Source organism: Empidonax traillii, unplaced genomic scaffold (genome assembly GCF_003031625.1).
Source record: "Empidonax traillii isolate 1590-97213 ecotype Southwest subspecies unplaced genomic scaffold, ASM303162v1 scaffold1568:size97190, whole genome shotgun sequence".
Lineage (NCBI taxonomy): Eukaryota > Metazoa > Chordata > Aves > Passeriformes > Tyrannidae > Empidonax > Empidonax traillii.
The window spans coordinates 56,948-64,736 of NW_020956761.1; the positions used below are offsets into that span (position 1 = coordinate 56,948).

The 7,789-nt window shown below is 38.6% G+C and overlaps 1 long non-coding RNA gene across 1 annotated transcript; it reads left to right on the plus strand.

Annotated features, from left to right (window-relative positions):
* Positions 1 to 1,116: 1,116 nt before the first annotated feature.
* Positions 1,117 to 4,659, plus strand: LOC114070464. Its single transcript, XR_003573926.1, has 2 exons — positions 1,117 to 1,261; positions 3,461 to 4,659. It is a non-coding gene; the product is annotated as an uncharacterized LOC114070464 (long non-coding RNA).
* The last annotated feature ends 3,130 nt before the right edge of the window (positions 4,660 to 7,789 follow it).

A 7,789-nucleotide genomic window follows, 5' to 3' on the forward strand; every position in this document is an offset into this window, starting at 1 on the left:
AAATACCTGTGCCCTGTTACAGAGGCACAGTCACCAATAGCGATGTTTTCATTGTGGGTTGCCTCCAATTGAGTACAGGCCAGTTAAAGCAAATGGTATGTTTAAAAAATGCCATTGTGTTGCAGGAGGTTGGAGGGTTAACCTAATTCTAAGTACTATCCATTTCTTTGTTCCTCTTTCTCACACCTGCTTTATCTGGACTCATTACTGAGACATCTCAGACAGCAAACAGCAGTGAACAAGGAACCTGAAGAGCTTGGAACAGCAAACAGAGGCACAAGAAGCCAGAGCCAGTTCCCACGTATCAGTCAAACGCTGGTTGCCTGAGGCAGCAAAATGTTTAGTGGCTGTTTGTTGAGCAAGTGACTGCAGGCTTGGGAGAACCATTCATTTCACAGATTGCCTATAAGGCAGAGAAAACCCAGCAACTGCAACAGTGCAAGTAATGGGGAAATGTGTTGGATCTTCATTACCAAAGAAACAGATCATGGTGTGGGTCATCGTATGACAACTCTGCATTGTTTCACAAAGGAGCTCAGTGAGAGTTACAACACCTGGCAGCTGCTGTGGATACAGAGTTCCCAGTGGCACAAAGTCAGAAGGGAGCAAATGTAAACGCTGCTGATCACTCCCCTCTCTGAGCAGCCAACAAAGCCCCAATCAGTCTTCAGTGAAGTGGCCCTCCCAGAGTCAGTAATAGGGAAGAGCTTGTTCTGCACATAATACGTAAGAAAGCTTGTTCTGCCAAATACATAAGAAAGTCAGAGGAGCTGTTGCAGAGCAAGCAGCGACCAGGCTGAGCAGATAACCCTGTGGGTACATGTTTTTATTTGTGCTTTAACTGGATTGCAATAGAGGAAACATTGTGAGCACAAACTGCACCTGTTGGAAGGATGCCTCAGTGCTCCAGACTCCAGCTGGTTGCCAAGTGAACAGCCAGGGAGCTGAGCAGTAGCAAGGGAATGGGAGGTCACTGCCTTCCTTATTCCCACAGAATTTCATTGCAGTGCATTATGCCAAAGTTCATCCTGGTTAAGGATAACTTTTTTTTTTTTTTTCCTCCCTGAACCTTGACATTCTACATAGTAGTGAAATTCATTTCCCAGTCAGCTCTAAATGAGAACTTTAGTGATTTAGTCAAGTTCTCACAGAAAATCTGTAGCAAGCCTGGGAATCAAACCTGTATCTCTCTCTCCCAGTTAATATTTTTTCCAACTTCTCAGACATCCCTCAGCTGCATAGTGAGGAAAAGAAACAGACGGTAAACACATTTATTACTTTCTAGTGGGAGATTTCTCCTGTACTCACACCTTTTCTATTCTTTTCTAAATTGATTCAGTTGGTAATGTTTCCACTGACCCCTTCAGAAGACTTTTGCTAGAGTAAGAAAGTTTACTATTAGGAAGAGTTCCAAGGTTTTCAGCTAAGATTATTTTTTACTTGGTTTCATCTCACTCTTTTATTACAACCTATTTACCCACGCTAAATTGCCTGTACCTCCTCATTATTTACCTGCTGATTGTTCCTAGATAGGCTCATATTAATCCAACTTTCTTTTTATTTCCTCTTATTTCTGTCTCTCACAAGCATTTCCACCCTATAGGGAATGAAACTCCTCTGGGTTTCAGGGGGCTGTAATCTGGGAAACTGCAGACCAGTGAGTGCATCTGCACACACTATGGTGGAAACCATAAGTGCACATGACACTATATAAAAATGGTGAATCATAACATCAAATAATACCATGAGCGAGTAGAAAAACTCTATGTTCTTCTGATTGCAAAATCAGTTCAATGATTTTACAAAAAAAAGGATGATGGAAACTTTGGCTTTAGAGCAGAATAAAATTATGTGCTTGTGAATAGGTCCTGGGTCATACAGGCAAAAGCAGGGAGACTGTCATAGTGACCTAATCCTTTTACTTTGCCTCTTGGAGAAGTGCTTGGACCTCAGTCAAACTTACTTAAACTATTTGATTTACATCCAATCTACAACAGTTATGCCCAGACCAGTCACAGTAGGTTTTATTTTGCTAGATCTTTTCATGCTCTTAAAGTGTGGGTGCTAAATTCTGTGTTAAAATCCTCTGTTTATTTACTGGTCTTAAGACTGTGTAAAGAAACTGTTAACTGATCTTCCCACACTTCATTGATTTCAGTTCACTGATACACTGTTAATGATTTCTTGGGATATCTTGAGAGAGTTTTAAAATTATATCTGATTTAAAAATGAAGAAGAGACACAGAGAAAATAAGGGCCAGGTTTTCAAAAGTTGTTATCCACCTATTTCAACTGAAAAGCTGAGTCCTGCTCAGTCCCATCCCATCTCAAAGGTGAATACAGATAATGGGCAGGCACATTGGAGTTGCCTATTTTTCTCCACTGATCACAAAGAGAACCTAAAAAATTAGATACTTCAATTAAGTAAGCAAAAGGGAAGTAGGATGAAGCTTAGATTTCCAAAGTCATGCAGGAAACACATGGACAGAGAAGGTAACTCTGCCCAATAACTAACCATGGGATCACCCTTTTACTGAGTTTACTGGAATTGTTGTGATTTATACACAGCAAATGCATATTTGTTTATGGATATGCTGTCATTCCTTATTTAAATGCTGAAATTTAACAAGAGTTTTGTCCCCAAGAGTTCAGAATGAAATGTAAAAGTAAACTCAATTCCCCAAACTATCTGCAGTGTAAGAAAAGTGTATGTTGCAGAAGACAAAGTCTGGGAGTATGATTTGCAAAAATGAAAATGCCTTTTGAAATAATTTCCACATTGTTCTCTCTACTGCTTATAAACAGGAAAGGTATACAATGTTAAAATAATGACTCACTTAAATTGTTTAGTAGATCCTGGAAACAAAGCAGGCAAGTTCATGTGGCATGATTCACTATGATTATTCTTTGATGTAAACTACGTTCCAAAGGGTGCCAAATGTGATCTATATATTCTTTATGTTATTCACAATGCTGCCTATTACCTGCAAAGTTCTTTTTACTCAGATATTCAAAAAATACCTTGAAATGGAAGGACAAAATAGTTTAAGGATTTCCCACATATAGTCCCCAGGAAAGAGGATTCATCTGTACCAGATCAGTGTCAAGTCTTTTAGATGCTGTTGCCCCCTTTGCAATGTAGCAATTATGAATTACAATTTGAATGTTAAATTTAAAATGCACTACTTTGGCACAGTGGAATCTCATTAGACATAGTGAATGCAAACAAGACATTGGATAGGGAAAATATACTTCCCTACATCTCAGTAATCAGTTTGTGAAAAATATTCTGAGAAATATAGAGGAAGCTGACAATAATATCTTTGCTACAGATCCAGCTGTCCTTCTACGTTTATTGCTCTGGCACTGAAATCAGTGGGAAATTTACCAGAATAAGAAAGGAACTAGGACTGCAGGATCTGGTCCTTGTGTGTAAGTTTAATCATTCCATCTGCTACAGATCAGAAATGTGGACTCTGAGCAAAGGCTGAAGGGGAGGGGAAACTTCTTTCAGAGGTAATAGGCAATAGACATGTTTTTGATGCAAAGGAAAGAACTGTACCCTTCATTTAAATTACCTGTCTGTGATTACAAAGGTATAATAATATTCTACCCAGACAAGATTCTTAATGATTCTATGGGGAAGTTCATGAGAATGGTAAAAGTGAATCATGAAGCTCTTGCAATTGTCAACAGTCTTCAGGACTGCTCTTCAAGGATTTATGCTGAGAAGTACTACCAGGATACATTCCAAGGCTAGTGGGTATTTTAGTTTATTGGAGTTTTGCAGCATCAAGCAGAAAAATTTAAAAAGCATTTATAAAGGGTAGGAGAGGCTGGAAGCCACAATTAAAAAAAGAATAAAATCATGCCCTGATTGGTATGAAAGTATGCAGGATCCATTCAGAAAAAAAGCAGATGAAGAAACATTAATACAGACTCCAGAATTACAAGCTGAGATGAATCAGAGCATTTCTGGCCTGCAGACAGTGCTGTTATTAAGAATTATTGCTCATGCAAGGAGCCAAAAAATGTGCTCAGCTCTGTATGAGCTGCAAATAAAGACAATCCCTGCCGGAGAATTTTTCTGTCTAGGATTCCGGTCCTAAGTACTGTTCCTCACAACTCACTGTGTCTATGCAAAGGCTAGTTAACTCTCATAGGACACAGAAGTCCATCTGCAGCAAGACTGTCTACACAGGATATGTGACAGACACATTAAAACATAGGTTCTGATGGGTCACCCCATGGCCCAAGATTCTCTGTGTTAAAGCACGAGTGAAAGGCACTGCTGGAAGGTCACTCTAGCCTTAAATTGATCAAACTGCTTCCTGGAAGACCCCCTTGCTTCCTGCTGGCTACAGAAGTTCCTAAGCACAAACACACACTCAACATCAATGCTGCTGTGCCTGACAGTAAAAGAGACGGGTTTTCCTTCCATGGCCTTATGGTGAGGTTAATACACTATTTTTGACTGGAAATCTTGGATAGGCATGACAGATACCCTAGGAAAATCCTATGACAAAAAGGATAATCCAGTGACAGTGAAGGCACAGTCACTGAAAACACTGTGGGACATCCTTGGTCTGTGCACAATTCCCAGGCAGAGCAGAGAGACTTCAACCTTCAGGGAAATCTTGGAAGAATAACAGAGCAATAGTTCACATGGGCCCCCAGTAGGAAAGTTCAAAACCTGCTGAAAGAGTGTCTTCTGAAGCATTATTAATAAGTTATGTGTTGAGTCACTGATTACAGCAGCTCCTGAGAAGAATTCTTAAAATAAAAACGCATTTGTTACTATGTCCTTGCTCATGCTTCATGCATCCTGCTTCTTAGATTTTTTGGTTTTAACATATTTTATTTAGATTACTTAAATGCAGACAGGCATTAGTTCTTTGTTTTATAAATGGATTAAAATATTGTACATAAATAGATATATATATATAGCTGAAGTTGACTGAGAGATAATTCATTGACACAGAAAGAATTTGTTTTCTGTACCTCCTACAGTCAGCTTATTTATAACTAGTATTTGTGTACCTAGGTTATGTGAGCATGGTGCTCTGCCAAAAAAAATTAGTATTCAGCCTTTTCAGTCCCTCATATATAAGCTGCTCTTGAGAGTGAAAACTCCCAGTTTTAGAAAAAAATTGCATAAATCCAGTGGCTTGAATTACCATCTGCTCAATCATCTTTTCTGGATTGTAAAGTGGAAAATGTCGGATTTATAGAAACCACATGCAAAGATTCATATTTAATTCTGCCAAGTTTTGCTGTCACAGCAGCCTTAAAGCAGATATGCAAGCCACACAAAACTCAGTCACTCTCCTGGTATTTCTGACAAGGATGTATAATCAGGAAAGTACATCTTTTATTATAATGTCTTCTGATAACTTAAAGTGATTAAAGTAATCTTCTATTTCCCAGTGGGTCAGTCTTGTTGAGATGGATTGTCTCACCTTCACAGAGACCTGACTAAGTCCTGTTTAAAATACAAAGGACACAGGCAAGTTTAGAATATACAGGTCAAATTTCTGCAGTAATCTGGAAATTTGGTCCAAAAACTGCTCCAGATGTTCCTATTCACTATTCTATTTACTATTTCTGCACCAAAGTAATTGAAACAATGAATATTTATCTTGGATCACTGCAAATATCATGTTAGTTTTGTACTGCAATGAGTTCAGGATACAGTATAAGAACCCAGAGCAAAGAACAAAGGAAAAACATTGCACAGAAACAAAAAAATAAACATCTAGCCTTGTCCAATAAGGCAGAATTGTCTCCTTTTATTATTTTTAGCAGTGCATCATCTTAGACAAGAATCATACTGTACTAAAGTACTAAGAAAATTCCTATTCAGAAGAGCCTGAAATACGCATTCAAAAAGACACATAAAGAAGAGCCATACAACCACTCAACAAGTAGCAGATGCAAGATCAGAACTGTTTTTTTCTGAAGGCCAGATCCAGTACTGGCAACACCTTTTCTAGCACAGCAGGAAGAAATCTTCAGCATAATTTTGTTAGTAAAAGACCTCTGGCTGGAGCCCCATGTGGCTGATGGTAGTCATTCCTTGTGAATATCCAAGTTTTAGGAATACTTTCATGCAAGGAGAGGAGGGGCAGAAGTCTCACAGGATGCTCTCTGCTGCACTTTATTTCAAAAGGAAGCTTCAAGTCCAGATCTGAAATGACTGGTACTCTATTCAGATGTTGACAGAAATCACACAACATTTCCTCATCAGCTATGTTGGCAACAGCAGACATGGTAATGTGTACTTGAATTTAAAACTTTGTTTTAAAAACAAAGCGAAAAATCGGATCATTGAACAGACTTGATATCCTGTATTCGAGATAGACACTTTACCTCTTCTTCTGCTCTAATGATGCAATTTTAAGTCCCTGAACCTCACCCTCACTTTGCATTCACATGTTTCACTGAAGCCACAGAAATGTTTGTTATGAATCAGATCAATGGTCGTTGTTATTCACTCTTGTGCAACAACAGAAATCCGTGCTAGATGTTCCAGAGGAAAGTGTCAACTTTTCTGAACACGGGATTAATTTTGCATGCTTTATATCACAAAGTTTGAGGGTCAAAATCTTTTATAAATATTTATCCTAGTTTGTGTAAATAAGATTGACATTCTTCTTTCCACAGTTGTGCAAAGAGTGAGTGAAAATTCTACTTGGAGAGACAAATTATAACCTTGCTCTCATGGCTGGGATTTGTGGAAGACTGATTTTTTTCTGCATGTTCACAGGGAAACCAGTTCTCTTGCCTTCAGCAGACATCACATTCTGCTGCCATTTAAGTATGGTAATCCATATCCTCATTTCCAATATCTGTCCTACCTTTGCATTCCTATTAATTATCATCAGCCTGACTAAAAGCTCAAACCAATTTAGACTTAGACTAGATTTTGATTTAGACTTCAGTCTACTGTTAGTTTCACTCAATTCTCACTTCTATTTATACAATGCAATAGGACTAGACTACAAAGATCATTCTGGCGGACCTGACTAAGGTTGGGTATCCAGTCAAAATGTTCTTCCTGTTAATTGCATAGTTATTCCATTTACAAACCTGAGAAGAGTGTTTGATCTCAAACTTTTAGAATTACTAAAAAAGAAAAAAAAAGGAATAGGGTATAACAATGATTTGCCTATTTTATGGTTATGTAACTCTTTTCTCTTCACTTTTTTGTACAGTAAGTCTTTTTGTTACCATTATCCACAGGGGATGTTCACATGACATATGGAATATTTTAACAAAATAGGTATATTCTACTTTTTTCAGCTATTAAGTGACAAATTTACCTTTATCTCTCTCAGAGTTATGTTTCAGTTATAATGCTAGGGAACTTCTTTCCTTTGTGGAGGCAGTTTTTACACATTTGATCTAAGAGTTTTAGATGGAAGTGTTAAGAGGTCTGTCAGGACTTCCAAAGCAGAAAAACAAGAATGGTAGGATATTAACTTCTAACGGATGGATCCTGTGCCATAGTGACATAGGGTGATCTTACCACTCATCAGCATTAAAATCAGATTTTTAAATGAAGGAACGAAGTTGATCGTGGCTTCAACAAGGAATTTTTACTTAATGTTGAGGAAGACACTCAGTGCAGGTAGCTTGGTGTGCAGCTGTAGTGTGAGCTGCAGGTTGAGCTCTGGAGGGTGGGAGCCCCGGCCAAGGGGCCATGAACTGCCACCCTTTGCATAACAAAGGGCCTGGGGACCTGTGACCCAGGACACTGGGAGGCATGGCAGGAGTCCAGAACTCCAGA